Source organism: Cardiocondyla obscurior, linkage group LG18 (assembly GCF_019399895.1).
Source record: "Cardiocondyla obscurior isolate alpha-2009 linkage group LG18, Cobs3.1, whole genome shotgun sequence".
Taxonomy (NCBI): Eukaryota; Metazoa; Arthropoda; class Insecta; order Hymenoptera; family Formicidae; genus Cardiocondyla; species Cardiocondyla obscurior.
Genome location: NC_091881.1, coordinates 5072664 through 5097826, shown reverse-complemented (window position 1 = coordinate 5097826; position 25163 = coordinate 5072664). Strand labels below are relative to the sequence as shown.

General features: G+C 40.2%; 1 long non-coding RNA gene across 1 annotated transcript; it reads right to left on the bottom strand.

Moving 5' to 3' along the window:
- Positions 1-282: 282 nt before the first annotated feature.
- Positions 283-25138, bottom strand: LOC139109810 (uncharacterized). The gene is made up of 3 exons (XR_011546897.1): positions 24771-25138; positions 21165-21237; positions 283-461 (listed from the first exon to the last, which is right to left on the bottom strand). It is a non-coding gene; the product is annotated as an uncharacterized lncRNA (long non-coding RNA).
- Between the last annotated feature and the right edge of the window lie 25 nt (positions 25139-25163).

The following is a 25163-nucleotide window of genomic DNA, read 5'->3' as shown; positions in this document are numbered from 1 at the left end:
GGGTCCGTCCAGATTTGTTCCTCCGAGAACCTCACGGGCATCCCCCTTTCGGTCACCGAGAGAGTGAAAGAGAAAGAGAGAAAAAAGAGAGAAAGAAACGGCACCCCCCGTCAGTTTATTTACGGAAACGCCGCTTCTTTGCCTCTCACTGAGAGAGGCGTCTTACTTTGATTGCACGAGCTTCTAACAGTGTTTTAGTTTTGTTCGATTTCTCGAGGCGAAAATAATTCCGGAGCTAAAGGAGGCTTTTCGAGCGTAAAAAGCAGAGAGAGAAAGAGAGAGAGAGAGAGAGAGAGAGAGAAGTGAATAAGGAGATTAATTCGAAAGGGACATACTTTACTTCTCATTTCTGCAACTGCAAGCTTTTCGCACCTTTAAACGGCAAAACTATTATTTCATTTCTTCCACCGTTCCTTTGTTTCCGACCGAGCGTAGACTTTCAGCAATGTAACGAAGTAAAACTGCAAAAAGAAAAAGATAGATGAAACAAAACGTGTATTAATGTTATACCAAATTTATCGCCGAGACAAAAGAAAAAATACATTAAATAGAAATAGAGACAGAATTTGTTTGTGGCCCGGTAACAATAAAGTGTGATTTGTTGCACAAGAGACTTTCGTTGCGCGTCCACGAAAATTTCTTTTATTATTGATGTCTGAGGTGTACGTGACTCACGCGACACAACGTTATTAAACTAAAAACTTTAAGCAGCACGCTTATCTACGAAAAGTACGTCAAAGATATACCCGAGGTGACGTTTCTATTATTATTGAAGCGAATAGTCCTTGCCAAGTAACGATGACACGTTAGAATTTTCCGCCAACATTTCCACAGTCGTTCGCCAAGCGACGGCGACGTTTAAACTTTCCGTTTTGTCATTACGTTATATTATACCTGCGCCTTTGGCCAGGCGAGGCAGAAACAATCGTAGAGGGGATCGGTTTGAGCACCGATAGTGCGCTCTTGATTTCCTTCATCATCAGCGCGAAAACATTTTTCGGACTTTCGATACGCGCCGCGGTCACGATCGGCCTGGCGCATGTTCCGCTCTTTGGAATCGAGCCAGTGCGATTTACTGCCAGACAGCTAGTCGCCACGTCCGCGGCACCACCTCGTAATCATAGAACGGCCGCATAAATAATTGCGCCGTTCTTCCTCCCTCATTTGCGGCGTGCACGGGCACTTAATTAGCGGCGATTACTGCACGCGCGATGGAGCCGGGACTCGCCGGATCGTTCTTGCCACGGGTATCGAGTATCGTTATGTAAATCGCAATTTGTTGCCCGCGGCGGAAGCGCGTTTTTAATTACAAAGGGCTCGACGCGTAGATCTGAATTTATTCGCTGCGACGCGGCTACGCATTATGCAACACGCTGATATAAAATTATTCACCCGGGTTACGTAAGATCGAAATTTGGCCGGCCGTACGCTTCTCGCGGCACGTCCCGGGTCACTTTAAACGCGGAAGTATATTTAATTTCCATGCGTAAATAGGAATCGCGTAGTTTTAACAATGACACTGAGAATGATTCGAGCGAGACCTCCCTGCTGGTTGGAAAAGTCTTTGAATCTTCGCAATTGACTTCGGTCCACTCTGAATCAATTATCTATTTTAAATAAACGTGTGATGTTAAAACTCGTGAATGGAAAATTTCCTGCGAGACGATATCATGAATGAACGCGTTGCACCTTAAGTGTATTGTTTTCAGATTGCGCGCGTGGAGATTGCGTTAAGCGGCTGTTAATTTTCAAAAAAATAAAAAAAATAAAAAAATTAATGTACAAAGTAATACGCATTTGATATGTTCGATAAGACTTATCTAATCGGTTATGCAGATAATTATTTACGGACGTACATGTGCGCATTATTAGATAACATTACAAATAATCATTGTACAAAATGTAGACCTGAAAGTGCGATAATTATCATCGTAAAATTCTTAACGCGACGCGGTTCTGCGAATAAAGCTCTCCATTAAATTGCCGTCGAGAAAAAGTTTAATGTAGCTCACAAAAAAAAAAAAGGTTATACATCGCATGGAAATGCCACTCCTACCACTCTTACGTCATTTATTTTCTACAGCATCAACCGATGCGTGTCTAATAACAGTCAACTTTATGACGCGGCTTCTTCACGCGTCGAGAGATTTTTCTTCGCTTCACTTTGAACCGAGAGCGGCTCGCGAAGAAAATGACTTAATGCCGCGATTATTTATAAAGAACTTTCTTCCGTGATCGATAACGTAAATACACGCGAGGAAAGCATCCCTTACACGTGTTCTCACATTACGCGCCACATTCACCGAGTAAATTTTTTATATTCGATAAAAGGTACACGTACGACAATTTAGAACATTGAGCGATATTAATTAAGCTTCGCACCGGAGGCTGGGATTTTTTTTTAAAGAGTGCCCTAAACAAGATTGTTCTCGTAAAATTAAATTTAAAAAAAAAATAAAAAAAGATAGATAAATAAAAAAAAAAGCGCAGTAATAAGTCCATGTCTCGCCACGCTTTTACGTCATTCTGTTTTTATGAGCTTTACGAGTCGCCTCGATATCCGCCCGACATCTCCGCGGTCAATATTTGTTGCTATCGCGTCGCGCGATGCAAGCGCAAATGCGTTTTATCGGAGCGGCCGTTTCTCCGCCACGCATGCGAGTGCATGGAATGGACAAAAACACGCGAATTATCCGTTGACGCGACGGGTTATCGGTGCGGCCACCGCAGTTTTCGCGAGGCTATGATTACACGTAAATCGATATCGCGTACCTAGCGGTCAGTGGCATCGGGAATCCGGTTGGCGACAGATACGAAATTCGTGCGCGCCGCGATTATTCGCGACGTGCGAAATCGGAGGAAGATCTCGGACGAACCTTCCTGCTCGTTATTATCCACGTTATTGTCCACGGATTTGTAATTGAAATCTCTCAATCGCGGCACGCACGTAAAAATATCTCGCGCATGTATTTTGAGAACACGCAATTCCTCGCGTAACAATTTCCGTTTTCGGTGCATTGAATATTAAAGCAGCCTCCCGATTCTTCCCTCAGACGCGATGACTTTACGATAAGTAGTGCGAGCCTTATCGCGCGAGCGTAATTATTTGCATAATGATAATGCCGGCTTGCTTTGGCAGTAAATTATACACGTGAATCAGTGCGAGCTCGCTAGCAGTTCTCCAGAAATATTTATGCGGCGTCACGTATAATGCGATTCCTTTTTTATCAGCGAGAACGACGTATTTCCCGTCTATAGCGGAAATATTGCGGCTTAGGAAACTTAGCTCGTGATCTGTTTATTAGAAGAAAAAAAAGAAAGAAAAAAAAAAAAGAGTTTCCTGCAATTTAAATTATCTTTGTTTAATTCAAGGCGACATTTTAAATCATAATTTTACACAAATTGACTCGGTACTTAATTTTATTCGTTATCAAAAGTGCTAGTTTTGTTAATTATTTTATTTTATTGCATCGCGTTATGGATGCAACATCTCGCAATTATCGAGGACAATTTTTTTCGAGATTAATTGTAACAGTTCCCACAGCTGAAGAGATTTCGATCTGTCCTACATAAATTTTTGTAGTATCAATGCACGTGCTTCGTCGTGTGAACTAGCACGTCCCGAATAGTTCTCGACGCATCACATAATCGTTGCTACATAATTTCTGTTAAACACGGTTCGCGTGCTGAAAAAATGAATAAATAAGATATAAATCGTCAAACAACGTATGTTAAGTAACGCTGATTTATCGTCCTAAGTAAATGAAATATGTATGCACATAAATTTTTTTATTATAATTTTAGCATATCTTTAAAAGAAAAAAATTTGTTTTCTTTTTTTTAATCTAAAATTTATATTAGATGTAATTATAAAAATCATGTATCACGTTAAAGCGCTACGTCCGCCCAGACGATATTGAATAAAGAATAAAAATTATATTTCATAGCTTATATACGATGCGGAATATATCTTTTGAATTTGATATTGTCAGTTTTCAAGGAAGCGGCTTAGCGTTTCTCATAACATTTTATGTGCTTATGTAATGCAATATTAAATGCATACGCGTAGACTGCGCAACAACGAAATATTTAGTTTCCTATAAAACGCACGGTTCGAAATTACTGCGCGTTACATGGGTAAGAAGGATATCAATTTTATTCTCAGTCGTCCAACGTGACAAACTATGTTATTTCACGTGCCTGACTCAGTACGAGCTCATCGCAGTCGCATCATATCGCGTGTACTTTGTATTCAGGCGAGGATCAATGCAAATTATGATCAAATCAAGTATGAATCACCTCTCGATGTGCCTCGTCACGTTACGTTAAACGTGCGGGTTGGACCTTTTCTTTTTTTTTTTTTTTATCGCCACGTGCAAATGATAAAGTGTCTGTCTTCCTTTCACCGTGCGCTTTCAACGAATGCGTATTACCCGGCTGTACAACAGGTCAATCAAGTAATCGGGAGGTAGTTTTCCGGAAAGCCACGACATCTCGGGTACCGTTGCACACGTGGTCCACGCGGGGACGGGACGCTGAGAAAACACGCGGGTCCGCGGATCTATGTACTTACCGCGATAACAAACCGGTCGGGCAAACAATGTGCCCTAGCTTCGTTCCAATTAGCGGCACGATTACACCACGTTATTTACCTTGCTCTTCATTAAACGAAGGATCGAATCTGGCGCGCGGTTCCGGCGCGCAAGTTGCAATTCTAATATCGCGGAACATCCAAATAGCGAGCAAGAAGCGTCTGTCAATAATAATTGTCGCAAATAATAATTATAATTGCGTTCTGTTAAAAATGTGTTTTTTTTGTTTTATTCTTACGCTATTTCGTAATATTCCTATGAATTCTCCAAGCTAAGTAATAAACTATCGACATATTAGAAACCTACGTGCGCGCATCGCACGATTAAATATACACACGTGCACGTAGCGCGCGCTACTCGTTTCGAATCACGTGCTTCGAACGTGCTCGAAACATGCGTATGAATTTTACATAACTTTCGAGATATTGGTGAATTTTTATCATATACTTTTGCAAATTTGTTCCGTCAAAAATAACGTGTGGATAATAATAACAATAAGTCCCCCCCAAAAAAATAATAAAAAAAAAGTACAATAACCATGCGGTGAAAGGACAAGGTTCAAAGCTAAACGGAATCATAAGTGCGAAAATATTTGCGTGCCAAGAGTAAATTTCGATTACCTTTTTTTTTATGGTAATGGTACATTCGCGTATCCACGTTAAAATATTCCTCTTACGATTTAAAATCATCGTTTGCGCTTCACGTTATGAAGTCGGGCAATATTGCACTTTATGCATTTGACTTCGCTTATACCAAAAAAATATCTGCAATTGATTTTAATTAATTCCGATTAATCGTTATAATTTAATTGTAATTCGGTCCTACGATGACGCAAGGAGCTCGAATTCGCCGAAGATTAAAGCCGACGAGACCTGTCTTCCTGGACCCGAAAACTGGACTCAAGATCAATATACGCGCCTTGGTTTTCGCGCTGGACCACGTACGCAGCTTCGACCGTAATAGTTGCATCGCGTTTGCCTAAGAACTGGAATAGACGGCACCTGCGGCCGAGCCGTAAAATCCTATTTCGGTGTCGGGGATCCGCGGCATTTCGTGAGCTCATCCTCCGGTTGCGTCGCTCTGCATTTATGCGTCACGGCCGTTCCCTAAACGTTCGGCACGAACGCGAGAAGTAGCGACGTCGAAAGTGCAACAAGATTCACTTTCTAGTAGCGAGCTTATTCGGAGATCTCACGAGCGAAATGCGAACCGGAATCTCGCCCGACGGTGTCACTGTGCTTTTATCATCTCCATTCGTGCTCTCGCACCTCTTTGGAGTCCCCGGATCGTTCTGAGTAACCGAGCCGATCAGGTTGCCGAAATAAAAAATGAAGAAGCACGAGAAAGTTATAAATTAACGTGTCAATTTAAAAAAAAAAAAAAAGAGAAAGAAAAGATTAATTTACAGATTAAAATTCAGAAATTTACAAGAATTAAAGTCGATCGGTTTGGTTCCTGAAAAATGAAGATGTACGACTTCGGTATGCGCTCAAACAATAGTACACGTGTACCTTGCCACATATTGGAGATAATAAAAGCGATAAATATCCGTTTTAGGCACGGCAAGGCTATCCGTCGTGCAGAACTTGCCTTTCGCTCAGGTCATTCCGTTCGCTATTCACGTGAATGCTCCTGTCGTCTGCTCGTTCGAGAGGCAAACGTGCAACGGCAAACGCGTTATATAGTTTCAACAAAGCTGTGTATATTGAAAATATTTCCACTACAATATTAAATTCGTTTCGCACGCGCATACTCTTGGTTGAAATAAACGTTAGCGAGAAAAATGAAATTTCAATGTAAAATACACGTGGAAGGAAATATGATTAAGTTTTCGTCATCATTGCGATCAACGCCACTTAGCGAAAGGCTTCGTCGTCTTTCTCAGACTTTTAAATAATTATATTGTATATTCAAAAAGAAAATGCATGGCACGACGTGCGTTACGAATGCGCAACAAGTCAAGCCGAATGCTTGAATCGAGGTGCGATTCATGATAGTGCCGGGAAAGATGAGCCCAGCTGCATTTGTGTGCTCCCGAATCACGTTGCTCGATACCCGAGCTGGCGGATTACCGGACGGTGATGCAAGGCGTCTCCCTACATTACGGCATACGTGTATATATGCAGATAACCGCTTTGTTAAATCGAGTGGAAAGGGGAACGTAAAGGTCAGCACGGTGTCTCACCTCTCATCATCGGACGCAATTTACTACGACGCGAATGAAATCTCCTAAGGGGAGAAATGACCACGGCGAACGAACCTGTATCTTATAAACGTAACGAGTGGAAGACAATAAGTCCGCCAAGACGTCAGAAAATTCCAGAGCGTAATAAAGAAAAAGAAAAAGAAAAAATCTTATTTCAACCAATTATCGCGCGTATTGCGCTTATCGCACTAGAACTCGAGACTTTCAATGTTAACGCGCGTTATGTCAGACGAAAAATAGTTATCTAAACAATTTGCCTGTATGTGTACAGGACTATCAAGAAGAATTGCTTTGACAACGTTTTGCACGGAATAATGGATGCAGATTGACGTTAATTAAAGGCCTTCTGGTAAATAAAATTTTCTTTTTTTTTTCTCACTTTTCCTTCAGCTCGTCTTTTATTTGATGTCGAGTATTCGTTGATTACTGTATTAAGTTTCCGTCAACGTATCTATTTCTTATTTTTCACATTCGTAGACGCGATAATCTTGTTTTTAACTTTAACGTGATAATCTTATTTCCTTGTAACACAAGTGCAAGTTTGATTTAATTATTTATGACTTTCTACCACGCGTGACTATTTTTTGGTCGTTTAGGTTCGTAAATTTATTAATTTTACGACTAAAATTAACAATGTTAAATACAAGATGTAAAATCAATTTAACGCAAAGTTTTCAAAAATTTTTTTCATGACTACGACGTAGAAGAAGAAAAGACTGATGGTGTCGGTAGCTAAGCAGGTAAGACACCAGTTTACTATTCCAAAGAACCCGAGTTCAAGGCAGATCTCTTATATAAAAAAATGAAAGACGATTTCTTTCCTTCCCTTAGTTACCAGTCTCTAAGTGTTATCCGTGTGTATCTATCTTTCACACACGGACGTCAAATGAGACTAACATAAATGACCAATTTCCGAAAGCCAGTATTCTTCACCTCTCCATGGTACGAGTATTGGTACAATTGGTTACAATATATATTTTAGATCCGTCTTAAAAAATGGAAGAAGAGTTTGCAAGAAGAATTGAATAATTTTGCTCGCGAAGCTAAGATCTATAGTGCGGGAAATAAATCATTGATAAACGTTGCATAAAAAATTTTACGCGAAATGCGAAAGCGGCGATCGCCGGACAAATTGCGTCGTAACAATTTTGTCGTTCGAGTATATCGTTCCCTTAAACGAAACATGTTAGAATAGCCGCCCACGTACTCGGTTAATTCGATAATCGATCGTCGTCGTATGTCACGGTCATTATCGGAGCGATCGTGCAGCTAAAACTTGATTATCAAGGGGCAGGTCTGTTCTAAAGATAGAGGAAAGCGGTAGGGATGCTGTATAAAGATGCAAAAAAGAGCATACGAAGTAGCTTGCATGTTGAGATGTGATATCATGCCTTTCTATAAGTATAGTTCCTTGCGAGATTAAAAGTTTTGTAACAAATTATTTCTCGTTAACATCTAAACACTGAAGAATGTACGGAGACTATCGGATTTTAATCCTAAATCTAATAAATCAATAAATTACTTGAATCGTATAAAAATAATTACATGTAAACTATATATTTTTAAATCCTACATTGATATAGTAATTTAAAATATGTTTAAAAAATTATTTTCTAATTGTTAAATTGTGAAAATAATTCCTACATATCGCGTTTATATATTTTTTTATATGTGACATGCAAATCTTGTAGTCCACGCTAATCATTTTGTTGACTCGATGTAAATGTTCTAATGAATGTCACGTTCGCGTCAATGTACTCGATGCTCATGCAACCATGGAACCTTGCTAAGTTATTTAATGAGTAAATTAAGTACATGTAATAATTTCTTGTTTCTAATAAAAATGAGTCTTTTATTTTACGTATTTTACATATTTCCCATAATAAAATAAATTGCAAATTTATTATTATTTGCTTGAATTAACGTTATTCTCTATACTTCTGTTTTTTTATGTAATAAAAAAAGATTATTTCTTTACCCTTTACTCCGTGAAATTATATTAAATTTTACGATTATTTTATAAAGGTAAGGATCGTTCGCTCTTAAAAATTGTATGTATAATGTAAAAAAAAATGCACATTTGCGGTATGACGATTCTGCCGTATTAACTCGGGCTGTAATCCCGCATAGTAACGCAACACCGGAATCACGTGTGAGATGTGAGCAGTAGACCGTCCGGTGAATGACAGTTTCGTGCATGTGCGTGCGTCAGACTATGCCATCTCGTGCAATGTGCATACGCGAAGCACGCGCAACACGGGACTCATTAGCAACTGGACGTGTTAATAAATTAAGCCGAATAAGGCTAGTCTTTCGCGTTTACGTCACGAGTATTGCGTCACGAGTTGCGACGTTTCCTTGATAAAAGCCTTTGTCTTCTGCGACAAAGGTATAAACCACATAACTATCCAACATCTATTTCATCTCACGTCGCTCGAAACGACGGCATCTCCGTGTCATCGGGAGGGCTACGTCGTGTGTGTGGTTTTTTTTTTTTTTTTTTTTTTTTTTAATTCTTGTGCAATCGGTATTCACAACTTGAACGAAACGAATTTAAGGGACGATTAAATCTAAACGTACGCATAGACGAAATTCGTCAATTCGAGATCTTACGTAACGAGAAATGATTAAATACTTGAATTCCGGCCGGTCGAGATGTTATAAAACGCATTTCCATAGTAACAAAATAGGTGCTATTTGTCTCAATGTCGAACTCATAGCAGAAGAGTTGCGCGTATATACGAGGAGCATTTAGCCAATTAACCCCGCGTGGACTAAATGGACCCCCCTATGAGGAATGCTTATCGATACGCCGCATCGTAAAGCCAAGCGGACGCCGTCATTGAAATTGTACGGGATACAGAGTTTCGGTCAAGCGGCCGCGTGAGACTTACGTTTTCCCCTCGATAGTCAAAGATATTACGTCATTCAGCAAATATTACGCACACCGGACAGTGCCCAAGATATTACGCAGATTATCGTACGTTTAATCGTACGCGAGGCCCCAGCCTTTTAATTTGTCACGGGCAATCAGGACACTTTGTACATTCTGACTGATTAAATTAAGCACTTGTATTAGACACGTGTTCGATAATATCTCGGATATCTTAACGAGTTCCCTGGCTACCAATCTGAGTTTCCACGGCAGCAGTTAATTTTTATATCGTTGAAGTTTCAATCACTATTACGAAACGTAGGTTCATCATGGCGGTTTATTGCATTCGCGAGACAGCGTTGCGAGCTGACTTTCATAATAACGAATCCCATTATGTAAGAAGGGGGAGGGGGAAGGGGGCGAGATTCGCGACAAGCGAGACGATTAATCCGAAGCCACGGTTATGAGAAAACCTCTTGCAATTGTTCGGCTTACAAATATAATTATCTATTTACGAAAGTCAAGACAGGCGTTCGAAAGAGCGGATCAAGCTACGTTTATTATTACAGCATATTCAGAAGAGAGCCGCAGAAATGCGAAACAGTGTGGCCATTAATTTTTCACCGTCCGAGTTAATCCATCGCGTCACATGTAACACTTGTGCTTTTAATTGATTGATTAAACCCGGATCGTTCCGGCTACCACAAGTTCCCCGGCTCACACGTCATTTGCGGTGTCAAATTAATTAATCCTAACGCTCCGATCGCATCCCGTTTAATATCACGTTGACTCACCGCGATACTTTAAAAAGGGGATAATAAAGCTGTTTCTCGCAAAATGGGAGTCACGCGGCATCAATACAGGGAACGGATTACGATGAGAAAGGCCGTCCTAAGATCCGCCAATTGTGAAAATTTCATTTAAACCCAATACGCGTGCAACAACGTCTCAATTACTTGATATAAAAATCATATGCCTGGTATAAGAAAAAACAAAAAAAATATCCTAACTGAGTAAGACATCGATCGTGGTTAAACGTGATTAGATAAAAAATTAAACCCTACGGTTGCGATATTGATGATGATTGAAAAGATAAGAAGCTTTTAACACGACAAATTCGATTATTATCGTCGCAATCACTCAACGATAATATACATTTCGTAGAAATTGCCTTTAGAAATTTTCAGGCTCACGTTTTATCAGCATTCAGAGTTAAGATAATTTTTAATTAATAATTAGATATTAGAAAGAATATCAACGATAAATGTGCATGTTTTTGGAACTGAAACTGAAAGAGAGATATATGTGGCTTTTTATTTATAGTAATTGAGATATTGTTGTTGCAACATCTGTAAAGACAATTATTGCCCGTAAAGGGATTTCTACGTCTTGCTCTAAATTTTAATTACGTATCTTTAAGCGCCAAAACAATAATTGCATAATCAGTGTTATCTTCGTTCAGTCTGCCGATTTATTTGCCCGCTTTCGAAAACAAGTCCAATGTACATCTGCCCTTGCAAAATGTGTATTTTAAACGATACTGCCGCTCATCAGCGTCTTACAAGTTACGCCCGAAAGAAACACGCCTAATTGCTTCTCCTCGTCCTAACTACTCCGATAAATGAAGACGTTACTTCATTGATAATATGAGAATTTTAATTTACAAGTATTCACCTGCTAAATGAAAGAGATGATTAGTAATAAAGGAATTAAATGAATTAAAATGTGCCTATCTTCTTGTTGTTCTTATCGTTAATTTTTGTGTTAAAAAAAAAGAGTGTATTAATTTATCTTTGTTAATATAAAATGACACAGTTGCATTTTATTGCGAAATTAATTTACATTTCGTATCCTTCGTTAGAAGAAAATAGTTTTGTGCTCGTCGTAACGATAATGTGCAGTACGTGTTAGTATACGTGAGCGAATTGGGTCAAATGTCCAGGTTCTTGATCTTTCTTCGACGCGTAAAATCTGAAGAGATCAGTTGGGAATTAATTGAGATGGAGAGCCACGAAACTGTCGTCCCTTGATGGTCTCCTCGGGACCGTTGGCTCGTCGCTATGACGACCTGAAGGGTCTATGCTCTCTCGTGATCTTTTAAGGTCGGCAAAGACGCATACACGGAGCTATTTTAGGCGTTCATTCTAATATTGCTTGTAAATTAATTTGATTTCAGAATTTTGCTGATCCGCAAAATTCGCATTTATTCTTTTCGCATTTAATAACTCATAATATCCGACATAATATTTTGTTCCATACACGGTAAAAAATATCTTTTTCTTTTTTTTTTCTTTCTTTTTCTTTAAGTATTAATTTTCTATCAAAGCTGTCAGATCGATGTCTAAACAAAGTGAAATGTTATATAATTCATCGGTATAATAAGTTAATGATTGGCGGCTGTTATATCGGCGCAGTTATCATCATACATATGTGCGTAAATACGTATGATAATTTTTCGTATCGATACAGTTTCTTCCGCTATGCGCGGCGTTATTTTTCTGTTTGAGGGCCAGATGAAACGTCTATCTGTTACGTTTATACGAGGCTAACAGAATCGTGGAAATGTTCTCGCGATCGCTGTTATTCTTTCTTTAGTTTAGAAAGAGGATTCTGGCGCAAGCCTGGAAACTGGTGCAAAGAAACTCGGTCGTCGTGTTTGGCAAGAGACTGTTAGGCAATGGTTACCATTTTATCTTCGTTTCGAATGAATGGTTTTCATGGACCAGTCTCTCTGACTTGAAGCGCGATTGGTCGATAATTTCAGTCTATACGAAAACAAGTCGAACACGTAAAAGTGCAAGGATAGGATATGCATAAACCGGCGTGTAACTGTGAAATAATCGTTGAATCTGTGCTTCAGAACTTAACTTGGTACATAATTATGATTTTTTGGAGAAGCAAACCGTTAGAGAAGAGAGACTCGTTTGCAACCAAAGTGGAAAGAGGAAGTGGAGAACTTTTTTTTTTCTCTTTTTTTTTAAATATTACGACGGAAATGAAAGAAAAGAGGTCAAATTTTGAAATATAGCAAGAGCGTTGCGCAACGTGCTAGAAGGTTGGAATATCCCAGCGGACTATCCGCCCACTGATCGTCGTGACATCTCGGCATAAGTCTCCTGGAATGGAGTGGACTACTGAATACAACGTTTCGGAGAAAACTCGTTTTTAAATAGTGAGTCATGACTTCGTACCATTTCCATGGTAGTGCCACGGTAAGTCCGATGAAGAAAAAAAAAGAATAAAAAGTACGCTCAACACCGTTCGTGTCACTAAGCACCCAAAAATACATCGCGTACTTTTACGCTGATCTTATTGCATCGTTTGCTCGAAGAGTAACACGTGGCGGTCAGAATACATCACGAAGGGAGCACAAAAAGCTTTCATTAATATCTCGCGACATTCGTAAAAGCTCGTGACATTTTGAAATATTTGTAAAGTACTGTTTTACAAAAGTTACCTTGTTTTATACGTCTATATAAATAATATCGTCCGCTCTCATTGTGCCTTGTTCAACATCAAAGTGAATTAAATTGATCACGTGCGGCTATATATTCAATACCCAAGAGACTTCGCCTCAGAAACAGATAAAGTAGGTAAGAGAAGAAAAAAAGAAAGAAAAAAAAAGGAGATTCGTTGTTCAGCAGTGACGTGAAATGCAACGTCTAGACGTCTAGAGGGGAAAGAGATATTGTTTTTCTTACGAGAAAGGACGCTCCTCGGATAATAACGTATTCGCGGAATATTTGAGTTACTTGATACTTTTGCGAATGGAAATATATTTATATTCGAGATATTTAAGACGGTACGCTATTAAAAAGCCGGGAAAACCTAACGATATGGGTTTAACAACATGTTCTCTTCGTGAGAAAATTATTACTAAATCATATACGCTTTGTATTGACGAATCCGGGTTCTGGTTTGAGAATTTTAAGATAGTGCGCGCGAGTCGCAAGATTGATCGGCCTCTCATGGATTGACCCGGTCTATTGTTTTTCAAACCCCGTTGTTTTCCATTGTCCGATATATGCATGCGTTCTTATCTTATTTTTTTTTTTTCTTTTTTCAGACAAAGTGTCACGGATCCCCGACCTCTCAATTCATGCATACGAAAGCCGTGAGATCACAGCACACCTTTCTATAATATTATCTTAGTATCTCTGACGTGCGAGCAACGGATAAGATCGTTGCTCGCATAGTCAATATGTACGAAGTTTTCCAAACATAGAATGCAGGTAATCGACACGCCGACGTGAGAATATATCTATCTCCTCAATAAAATACAGACTCTGGTTATCTCTTGCATCGAGATACTGTTCATCGCGAATATATTAAATTATTCCGACCACCGATTTTGTCTATCTCAAATAAATAATATTAATTTTAAACTTATATAAGCAATTACCTACACTAAAAAAAAAATTTCTTTTATTGCTCATGAATATTTCGTATCGCGTATCTGCGTTAAAAGTTTCTTCCATTATCGCTTTTAGTCGACGAACCCTTTCATCGCTAATTTGCGTGCGCGAAAGAGCATTAACCACGCTTTTAGTAACAGCTGATAGAAAATAATGAAATTTAAAGAGTACGTGAAGGAAAAGCGAATTCGTGCACAACGGCGTTGCGCAAATGTATCGTTATATCGATTTCTATAAGTAAAAAGTAATTAATATAATATAGAATAATTTTTACATTCTTAAACAAAATTGTTAAGGCTACACGCAGAGAAAATTATTAATTGTCTTTCACTTTATATGAATTTATAGCTGTCTCGTTATGTAAGTTTTCGGAAATAATTTAATCGTGGAGGTATATATTCGTCAGAGACATATCATTTGTCTTTCTACTATAATATGTCTCTGAAGGTGAGGTATGAGCTTAATTATGCTGAGAATTACAGCGAGATTCATTAAACAAGACAAGTATATTTCATTTCATCATGAGAAATTGTTGCATAGTAATGGCTCCCGGAAGTGCGAATTGTCTTCGTCCTCTATAATCAGAAATTTTACGTAACTACTCCGTGCTACGTACTCGTATAAAGTCATTTTCCTAACTATAAACTACGGACTCCGTGTCGCGCAACTCTTCGAAGGTAAGACTGCTAGTGAAACTTTTTCAATTTTAGAAGCCGTTCGATAAATTGATGTACGCCGTGGTGATTTAATTTATCGAATGGCAAATGTTGGAAGCATAAATGGATGGAGCTGTCAATGCGAGCTTTCGTAATATGCAATGTCCCTTCCAGTAAAACTGTATAAAAGATATTTTTATTATTATATCTCGCGCACGTATCTTTTCCTCAACTTGAAATAATCCTTTACGAAAAGAAAAAGAAAAAGAAAAGTATATTTTACTTTTGAGAAAAATAAAAATCTTTCATAATTCCACTCAGGAATTTTTTCTTAGCCTTCACAAACTCATTGTACGTGATATAAAGTCCCATAATTATACAACTTTATCTTCGCACGAAACACTTTTCCAGATAGCTGAGAAATATATTCAGAGATCTCACTTCCTGCTCTTTCTCTGCCACATTAGACTACAAAGTATTAGTGGGTGTCACTTAATATTTAAATTTGAAAGTTTTCGAAATTAGAAAAATAATTTAATATTAAAGTGATTTGAATTATTCATGAACGTTGTCTGAGTGAATCCACGAAAAAGCTTGCAGGATCCTCCATCCAAAATGTGCCAGATCACGAAAATTTATGACCCTGCTATTACGTCGATCGGCCTATTAGTCAACCTACGACGCAGATTTCCTCATACAATAGATTTACGTCTTCGAAGGGTGCAAACGTTATATATTTCGTTGCGATGTGCACGAGATATAATAGCAGGCTCACCTTCCTGAGCCTAAACTAACGCAGATGCGCAGGAACCGTTGGCATCTTGCACAAAGGAAAGGTACTAGCCTTCGGAGATACGCAGAAATGAAATTCAGTAATTGTTTCTGCGATATAATATTTTTAACGATAATAAATCATGTTCGCGTATGCGTGATATGCGACGTGACCGCACGCGACTTCTGCGAACTTACTCAGAACCGAGAAATTAAATATCGATCAGCCGGGACAGTGTAATATTTATATATAACAGACACATTTATATCACGTATCATAGTAATCACGCGATGATTCGACTAGAACAAGCAAAATAGAAACGAAAATAATATTCAATAAATAAAAAATAAAAAATATAATATACCGCGGATAAAAAAAATTAGAAATAAATAATTTAAATATTCTTAATAGAGAGCATGATTTTAAAAAGAAGAATAAAGTTACTTTATAACTGCAAATATTCTAAGACAGTTTAATTGCAAATCTGTGTAATTATCGGGTGCCGTATGTTATATATGCATGTATAAGATGCTTCATAAATATTTATCGACTTAAAAATTTATTTTTGTTGCACGGATCGTGCATGGTTCGCGAATCGTTATTTATAGAAGCGGACTAGAACTCGTAAATAAGTGAAAAACATTTTCATTTATCGTACTTGCGAGTATTCCCTTATCCACCACGATAAGGTACCTCGAGTACTTCAAGACCGAGTAACATCGGGACTGTGATATCTTTTATTTTCCACGCTCGTAAAACCTGCTTAATGCAAGCCGGAAATGTAACGTTACCAAGCCGGTTCTAGAACAGGAATCGCACGGTGTGCACGGTAGCACAATGACCGAAAGGTTTCCTTTTACCTTTCATACGACGGTCACGATCGACTGGATACTGTCGGTTACAGTTCACATATGGCCTTAATAATGCCATTTAAATATTTTAATTCTATGAATTTAATAAAAAATATATATAAATTTTTATTTAAAGAAGAAATAAATTATTTATACTTGAAACAAAAGAAATATAAATATATGGAAAAATGTCTAAAAAGTAAGCTGCGGATTTGCAAAATTATACTAATTTAACAAAACAATTTGAAGACACATTGACTACATTTATTCTCGTAGTATATTTTATATACAGAATCGTAATCTCGTATATGTGTATACAATATATATGCGTATGTATGTGTACGTAAATTGTTTTGTTGCGTGTTTTACGCATATTATCTACCTTGGATCCTAATTAGGGAAGTCTGGCTAAACGGAAGAACAAGGAAGTAGCTCAATGGTCATGCTCTTATAAAAAGTTCAAAAGATTATCTAGAGTAGGCTACGGGTAAATCTAGTAGGAAATTATTAAGGAAATCAAGTATCTTCTATGTAACGCTCGCAATTTCGCAGTCACGCGCTCATCACCGTCCGGCTATTTACAGGGGCCGTGCGCGAAAATTTCACCGGGCTCTTCAAATGGCAATCGAGTCAATCTAGCGAGATTGCGTGGGACGTCGGGTGAAAACGTTGTCGTACCGATGCCGAATAAAAAGGTGTAAGAGAAAACGACGATGATGGGTGGTGATCTCCATACTCGGACTGCCACCTCTGACCTCCTCAGAGGTCCTCGTTGCGGTACACTTAAGTTCGGAGCATTACAAAGAAATCCCTGCGGTTTTGCGGATGGTTCGCTATTCTACTTTAATAAGATATCTGATGCCTATCGCAACGACAGTGTCATCGCCTACGTAATATCACAGACAATCATAGTTATCTCACCACGGCGGGCATTAGTGTGACGACAGAGGCTATATCGATTTTACAAACGGCTTACAAAACAGTTCCGCTAAGACGTCGTCCTTTTTCTTTCTTTCTCTCTTCGCGCTTAAATTCAAAAGTTACATAAGACGCACTTCCATCGCTCTTCAGATCCAAATGAGTTAAGCTCTCTGATTTTAATTGCTCGTGCAATATTAAACCCACGGCTCGTAATGAAAAATGCCGATGTATCAATCGCATTGTTTTAAACAAATAAATTCATCGATGGCCAGGAACATTGATCTCGTATTTGAACATATACATAATTAATACTAGCGTTCTTTTTTTTTTTTTTTTTGCAATTATAATAAATTCGAAAAGAAAGAAAAAAAGTGTTGAAGTATAATTATCGCTGCTTTTTAAAAGAAAGTCGATGATAACAAATGCTGTTTCCGTTCGGAAAAAACGCGCACGGAAAGGAAGCTCGTTAAATATTCAACGAGATCAAGTCTGAGCCTCCTCGATCCGGTTGCGGATAATAATTGGGTGTTCCGAGGCCTCGTCGTCAAGGCGCTCGGAGGAAGCGAAGCGCGAACGAAAGGAAACGATGCCGCTCCCTCCGCGGTCCCTGACACGGGAGACCGGTGTCTCGAGGCTTCGCGCGAAAGGTCGCATCCTGCTGGCCGGCCGGGTGCGGATCGAGAACATGGCGGTTGCCAGGTCGAAGTTAACGGTTGTTCCCCTGCGTGAAAAGGGCAGAGCGACGCCGCGGGGTCGTCGGCGCTGACGACCGTGACAACGACGCGTAGGTAGACCCGCAGATAAAAAAAAAAAGGAAAATTGCCGGTTGTGCTTGATCCTCTTATTCCTCCTCCGTCGTCCTTCTCCCTGTCATCTTTCTCGCTCCTCTTGCCCCTCTTCGTTCTCCTCCGTCTCCTCTTCCTCCACTTCTCTTCGTGGCGTTCCGGCTCCGGTTGGAACGTACGCCGCGATTGGTCACAGCTGGCTGCGATCGATGATGCTGGCTGCTGCTAGGGTTTAATGCCAACATGGCCTCGCGACATGACCGTGTCGCGCGAGTACGGCGACTACCTGATGACAATGACGATCAAAAGCCCGACCGGTCAATCGGGACGTCCTCTCGAACGAATCGGTTCTGGTCTGAACACCTGTCCTCGATCGACTCGACGAGCTGCAGATCTGATCGTTTCGTGCTCCTTCGATATTCTACCGGCTTTCGCGCCGGTTCCGGGCGCACTCGGGCAGTCTGGAAGCGTACGTTTTTGGAGAAAGAGAAGAATATGAGATCACTGGTGCATCTCCGTGCTTGGCAAGTCGGAACTCGCACGCGGTGATGTCTCCCGTCTCTCCCACGAGGTTCCTCGCAGGAAGACACTTGTGGAGACCTCGAGAAGTCCTCCGGGAAAAAAAAAAGACCGGTGGTGACCGATCCACTTTTTTTTTCGGACTCGCTCGGTCTGGCTTTCGGCCGTCCGTCATGCCAATCGGCTGACACGACACACAACTACGATACGGAGGTCCCTTAGATCTCCTCTTCCTCGACGATCGGCAGACTGCTGTGGTGCACCAGCGGGCTGGTCCTAGCGGTGAACGCGAGCATCCAGTAGTCCAGCTCGCTCTTCTTCTCCATGAGGAAAGTCAGGGCGATCGGCAGATCGCCACCCTTCTGCCTCACGAGGAAACCCTCGTCCTCGTAACGCTCGACCGTCGTGTTCCGCAGGTTCAACACACCCAGCGGCTGGCATATCTTCTTCTGCGGGTAGATGACGGCGAAGTGCTCCACGCTGGTGCGATAAACCTTCACCTGCACCCACTGCCGGTGGCCGTTCGGCCCGATCAAGGTCATGTAGCCGCTCATGTTCTCGGTGTTCCAGCAGGAGTCCACGTTCGAGTTCTTCAGGCTCGATTGGTTGTACCGTAGGAAGTTGGTGTGCGATATGTCGGCCGGCATCCTGGTTAACGCGCTACACCTTCGATCGCTTCTTATCTCTGCCGTCCTTTCTCCCTTGCTTCGCGCTTAGCCTTGGCGAGTACCTCGTCGGCGACCGGCGGAAGGTCGACCGCTGAAGTCGCTCCGCTTTCGCGGGAGGTGCACAAACGAGATTTCACGGCGCCGCAGCCTGAGCTCGGTGGAAATGAAAGGGAAGCCCTTTCGCGAGAACGTGCAAGTACTCGAACTCTCGCAACAACGAGCTCTACGAAAACCACCAATTGATCGCGCGCTGAGTACTGTCCGTGGAAACTTTCATCGCCGCTATTTATAGAGGCGCGCGAACGACGGCGCGCGTTTGCGCAGCTACTCGCTCGCCTGCTCCAAGAGGTATCGTTGCCACGCGCGGACCCCCTCTCGAGACGTTCCGTATAATACGCTATATGTCGTAAATCAAAGCCGAGGCAAGTGGCGCCGATCGAAAATGCACTCTCGCAAGCGTTTCCCTACGAATTTCTCGAAAACCGCTTCCGCGAAAAACCCGAAGCCTGCCTTTCCGGAGCGGGAAGCTGCAACGCTCTCGTCCGGTCCATTACTCCGTTTCTTTTTGTGTGTAATTACGTCTTGAATTATTTTTGAGTTTAACGCGAACGCGACTGGACAATTACATAAGTCTCCTGCTGCGTAATTCATAATTTAAAATTAAATGCGCTTGAATATCGAAAAATCTCCATGGATTCTGTGACGCAACTGAGAACAATGTGATAAAAATGAACGAGTTATTAAGAACTCTCGATAATAATGTTGACGTAAAGAAGTCAGTATATGACTGTTCGATATTTCAATTTCTTTTTCATTATTCGATAACTAAGATTTTTTTTTTAACAGGATTGAGAGACTACTCTATATATGTACATATATATTTAAATGTCGGCATATCGCGAGAGAAAGAAAGAAAAGGCTATGCATCGCATTGGCATGCATCGCGAACGCACGGAATGCGTTTTGTACGTAGCTCTCGCTACGTACAATGCCGGACCTTTGCGTCACATCATTGAAACGCAAGTAAAGCAACAATATCGCGTGGCAATAATCATTCATCCATTGTCGATAGAAAGATAAATGTGGCGTCGCAATTTGACACTCGCACTCATACCGTTGTACTTTGTAGAGTGCTATTTTTTTCCTCACCTCGTTTTTTTTTTTTTTTTTTTGTTATAATACAATAGCAAAGTAGATAGACCTTGTTCGTGTCTACTATACATAGCTTGCTGTGAGAACATTCGAATGTAACATTATTGTTCGTTTATGTAGAATATGCAATTAGTAATTTCCCTCCCATTATTATTTCTTATTTTTTTTTTTTTTTTTTTTTTTGCGACACGCAAATTAGTAATGTTATGCCTGTCTTACGGTTAATTAAAAGCGTTTACGTTGCGCTGCTTCTTTTGAAAGAATAAAATGAATGAAAGCGGAAAATGATGACGTATTTATAAGCCAGGGAAAATTATGACGTCATTTGCTTTATAAAAGCCTTTCGAAGCGTTACGTTAACCGATGATAGCAAATTCCTATGTGCACTTTTAGCGCAAAAATGAACGACGCAAACTTAATTGATAGAACACGAAGTACCGTTAAGAGCGAGTCCTGAACTCCTAAAAATAGTTTTTCATTCTACTCTTCCTCCCTCCCCTTCTTTTCTTTCCTTATCACGTAAGCGGATTATAAAGCAAAAATAAAATCAATAGAGGAATAATCTATTTTATGGCACTTTAAATTTAATAAGCTTTATATTAAAATGATACTTTACGCATCATTTAAAATTATTATATTATGTACGATTATTTTAAAATATCAAGAGTTAACAAGACATGTTATATAAAAGGAACATTTTAGATTGAAAATCCTGCGGCGCATTAATTAATATATTATCAATATACTCTTACCTTTACTGAAGGCATTGAAGAAGTTCACTGTTGTACACGTGGATGCACTGGCAACTCGTTTACTTCTGTATTTCTGCAAAAAAAAAAAAAACAACAATTTGTTAAAAATTATTTTATAATAATATTAGATTTTGTTTGTTGCATTTAATTAATAAACCTATTTTTTTCTCGTTTCTTCACTAAATACGCATTAAAAAAGATTCTATATATCGTAAAGAAAAAAGTTTTCTCAAAAGAGAGCACAAACTATCTTAATTATTCAGATAAATATATAAAAATAATACTTTTTGTCATTTTATAAATTATTTGTGCCTCGGGCTCGGATCTTATCTCGGCCATTGATTAATTAATTTGCCAATCTATTACTGTATTATTCAAGCGACAGCCGCAACTTTCTTATATTCTATATAAAGCACCTGTCTACTCGTGAAAATTTCAATTGACAATTAATTAGACCCTTCTGTGTAAAGGTGATAAAGACAATATCGAAGATACCTTCCGATCCGGCATTCAATTAGCGCGACAGGAGAAGCGATAAGATAATCGATCTTCCGCTACGATTAAAACCGGTTAATCGAGCTATCAGGTTCCAGTTTTTCCACCCATCCCGATGGCTATTCTGGGTGATACCAGCTACACCGCGATACCAACGGTTTCTACTCAACAATAAATCGGGCGCGATCGATGAATCTCTAACTGTGTCACGCACTTCGATCATCCCGCGTTGGGTGCGTTATTGAGAAAATTCGTACGTACGAAACGAAGCTGATCGGATTGAGCGCTCGGTTTTGGGATTCGTTCCTCGGAAATTGGGAATGGTATTGGCCGTACGTCGTTCGTATCGAGGTAGACGCGAATCGATAACTCTTTTTCGTCGCTTTACCGCTACTGTCGGGCTGTATATTAATCGTTATACTGGGTCGTTGCACCCGATGCGGTCCTTTCGAGTGCAAGGTTCGCGACGTCGACGCTATTTGTCACCAGTTTCCCTTCGCAGAAGAGTGCTTTTGGCGCACGGCCGAGCTTTTCCCTTAGCTACCGCCCGGTTTTCAGAACGGCACGAATTTTCGGAGCCCGCGCGTGATTCAGCCGAGGACTCGCGTGCGGCCTGGCTGCCAAATGATCTCTCGGCGGACTCATCGGTATTTATTGTCCGTCAGCTGTCCCCGTTCTTACGGATAAACGAATCGTTTCTCCGTAAAACACGTAATCCTTGATCTGGGTGTCCCAGAACTGTCGCCGTTAATTTCAACAACAAACGTTTAATGGAAAATGATAAAAATAATGTTGCTCTAATTTAGTACTACGAATTCAATAATTGAATTATATGTATAGGAAAATTAACACCTGCGCTGAGCATTAAAAATATCTAACGTTAATACAACGATTTTATTCGTGATATTTGGAATAAAATTAAATATTCTGTAAAGATTAATTAAAAAAAAAAAAAAAAAATAAATAAAAGAAAAACTCCCCCGAAAATAAAAGGTACAGATTTACGTGCACGGTTGTCCGTCGGTGTTACGTATGCTTCCAATATTACGACATCGATCGAAATGCTTAGTGCAGCCCGGCTCGCAAATCAAATTGAAGGATCGGAACGCGTTTGTCGCACGTGGTAAAATCAATGAACGCCGCTGCATGCGCGTTGCGAGCTTTGAATCGGCGGACAGACACGCTCACGGCAATTAATGAAAAGCGCGTGACGGCGGCGATCCGTAAACGTGTTATCTCGATGCGAGGCTCGTATTTTACGATCGCGGCTGGCCTTTCGCGGATCGCGCCCGTATTCGTTCGCGCAAGCGACGCTCCACGCACGGAGAGATCGACGCGGGTTGAAAAGAAGATCCTTTTTCGTTACGCGAGCCACGATCGGCGGGAGCGGCTGATGACGCGCGCGCGACAAATGGAACTTCGTATAATCGCCGGACGAGAACGATTCCACGAACGATCTTCCGTGCCTCGGGATCTAAATCTTCCGCTGGGATCAAAGTCAATAACAAATTGTTTGCGCGAAGCCGTGGCCAAGGAAAATTTCGCGTTCCGTGTCAATAGATCCGAAATTCACGTGACGATTGCATCAAATGCCTGCGTCTTTATTCGCCGGCTCGTCGTTGATTGACCACCGTGTGCCCGCTCAATGCTAAACGTGAGCGCACGCATGTGTGCCAAAACATCGCTGGCGGATTTCCTTTACGCGAAATTGCCGCGCTAATGAACAATTATTTGGAACAATGCGGGAGAGAATCGTAATTGCGTTTAGAGTCCATTTCGTCTTTGCACGCAGCGTGCGGCACTACGAGGCCACGTAAGGCCACGTGCGGCGAGACGGCGTATTTCATTATTGCATTGTAATTTGCTCTATCTATCGAAATTACGTTGCAGCACGATGGTACGTGCAAAACGAGAGATGCGACGCGACACACGTGATACACGTGGCTATCACATGAAAATTCTTGATAAACCATGTGACGTTAAGTCGTTACTGTAATATCGCTCGCGTCATTATTATACAAACTTATTTCCATTTTTTGTTTTTTTGCTTTTTTACATTCTTAGGTTTTACATTTTCGCAATTACTTTAACATTTTTGCTTAAAACGTAGACGTCAAAGTTTACGTTTCAATATCGATAGCTGTTAATTTTGTTTGCGACGTATATTGATTTTTTAAAAACTGTCGAAAGTTAATGCGCTGATAACATTGCCTATTAAAAACCTGTAATATTGCTGTTTCGCGTATCGCTCGCGTAATACAGTCGTCCGTTCTTGTTAAAGTTTCGCAACGGAAATGTATTTCACAATGACTTCCGAGTCGTTAAGCTTTCGTGACTCTGGTCGTCGCCCTTTTTTGTATCGCCAAACGTCGCGACGTTTTCTATCGGGGTTAAACGCTTAACCTTTCTAAAAATCGATGGAAAACTTCGCCAGCGAAGCGATAAAAGCTTCCACTCGGACGAAAATTGCGGAAAAGTGCTGCGTGCTACTGCATTATTTTTAGAAACGGTCTGGATCACCTTTAAGTTTCAGCACTCCTAAGCTACGAATGTTACTTTGATATAAATATTAATTACACCTAAATTAAATTTTCAATTAACATATACGCAACAATTTTTGAATGTAAAAATATTCATAGAGTACTTTAAAAAATTGTTATTAAATTTCGCAATGTTGGAATGTGATAAGAATTATCAGTAAAGTATTTGAAATTAATAATCTTATAAAATTATTAAAGTTTTGTACAATTATGCGTCATTACGATTCAGTAACAAATATTATTATAAAATTACGTCTGTTTCTCTCTTTTTTTTTTTTTTTTTCCTACAGTTATCACTCTATGAATATTCAGAAAATGATTTTTCGATAATTCGTCGCATCTGTGATAAATGTTTTTCAACGTTTGGCACATGGAGGCGCCAGTGGACGGATTCCATTTCAAACGTACGCGTTATCAGATTTTACGGTTACATCGTACGTGTTCGCGGGGAAACGGCGCAATAATATTTCTGACAAACTAGCTGTGCCCATAAATTAGAGATTTTTAGCCGATGTAGTAATCGCGTAATCGATTGATATTTCGCTCGCTGCCATGAAATACGTATACGTACCTCAGCCTCAAATCTGACGTTCCGTATTGCAGCAGTAACAGTCCACATCCGTTTAACGAAGATGATTTTATGTATATTACCGGGAATTAATTAATCCGAGGTTAAAGCAAATGTACACTAATTAAATAAGCACTAGGGTATTCGGCGGAGCTGCGAAGACGAGGTATCTCAATAGCGCCATTTTTGAAGCAGTGACGCAAGCATCGTGAAGCATGCCGCAATAATGCGACCGCGCGTCGACCGATGTCGCCACAGTGCGCGTTATTCGTCGAGCTTACCAACCGTTCGCGCGCGTACGAGCGTATGCGAGTGTAGGAGACACACTCTTAATAAGGGCGGCGGCATAGCATATATATATGTATGCAAAGTAACGCAACACGTAGCACGTATTAG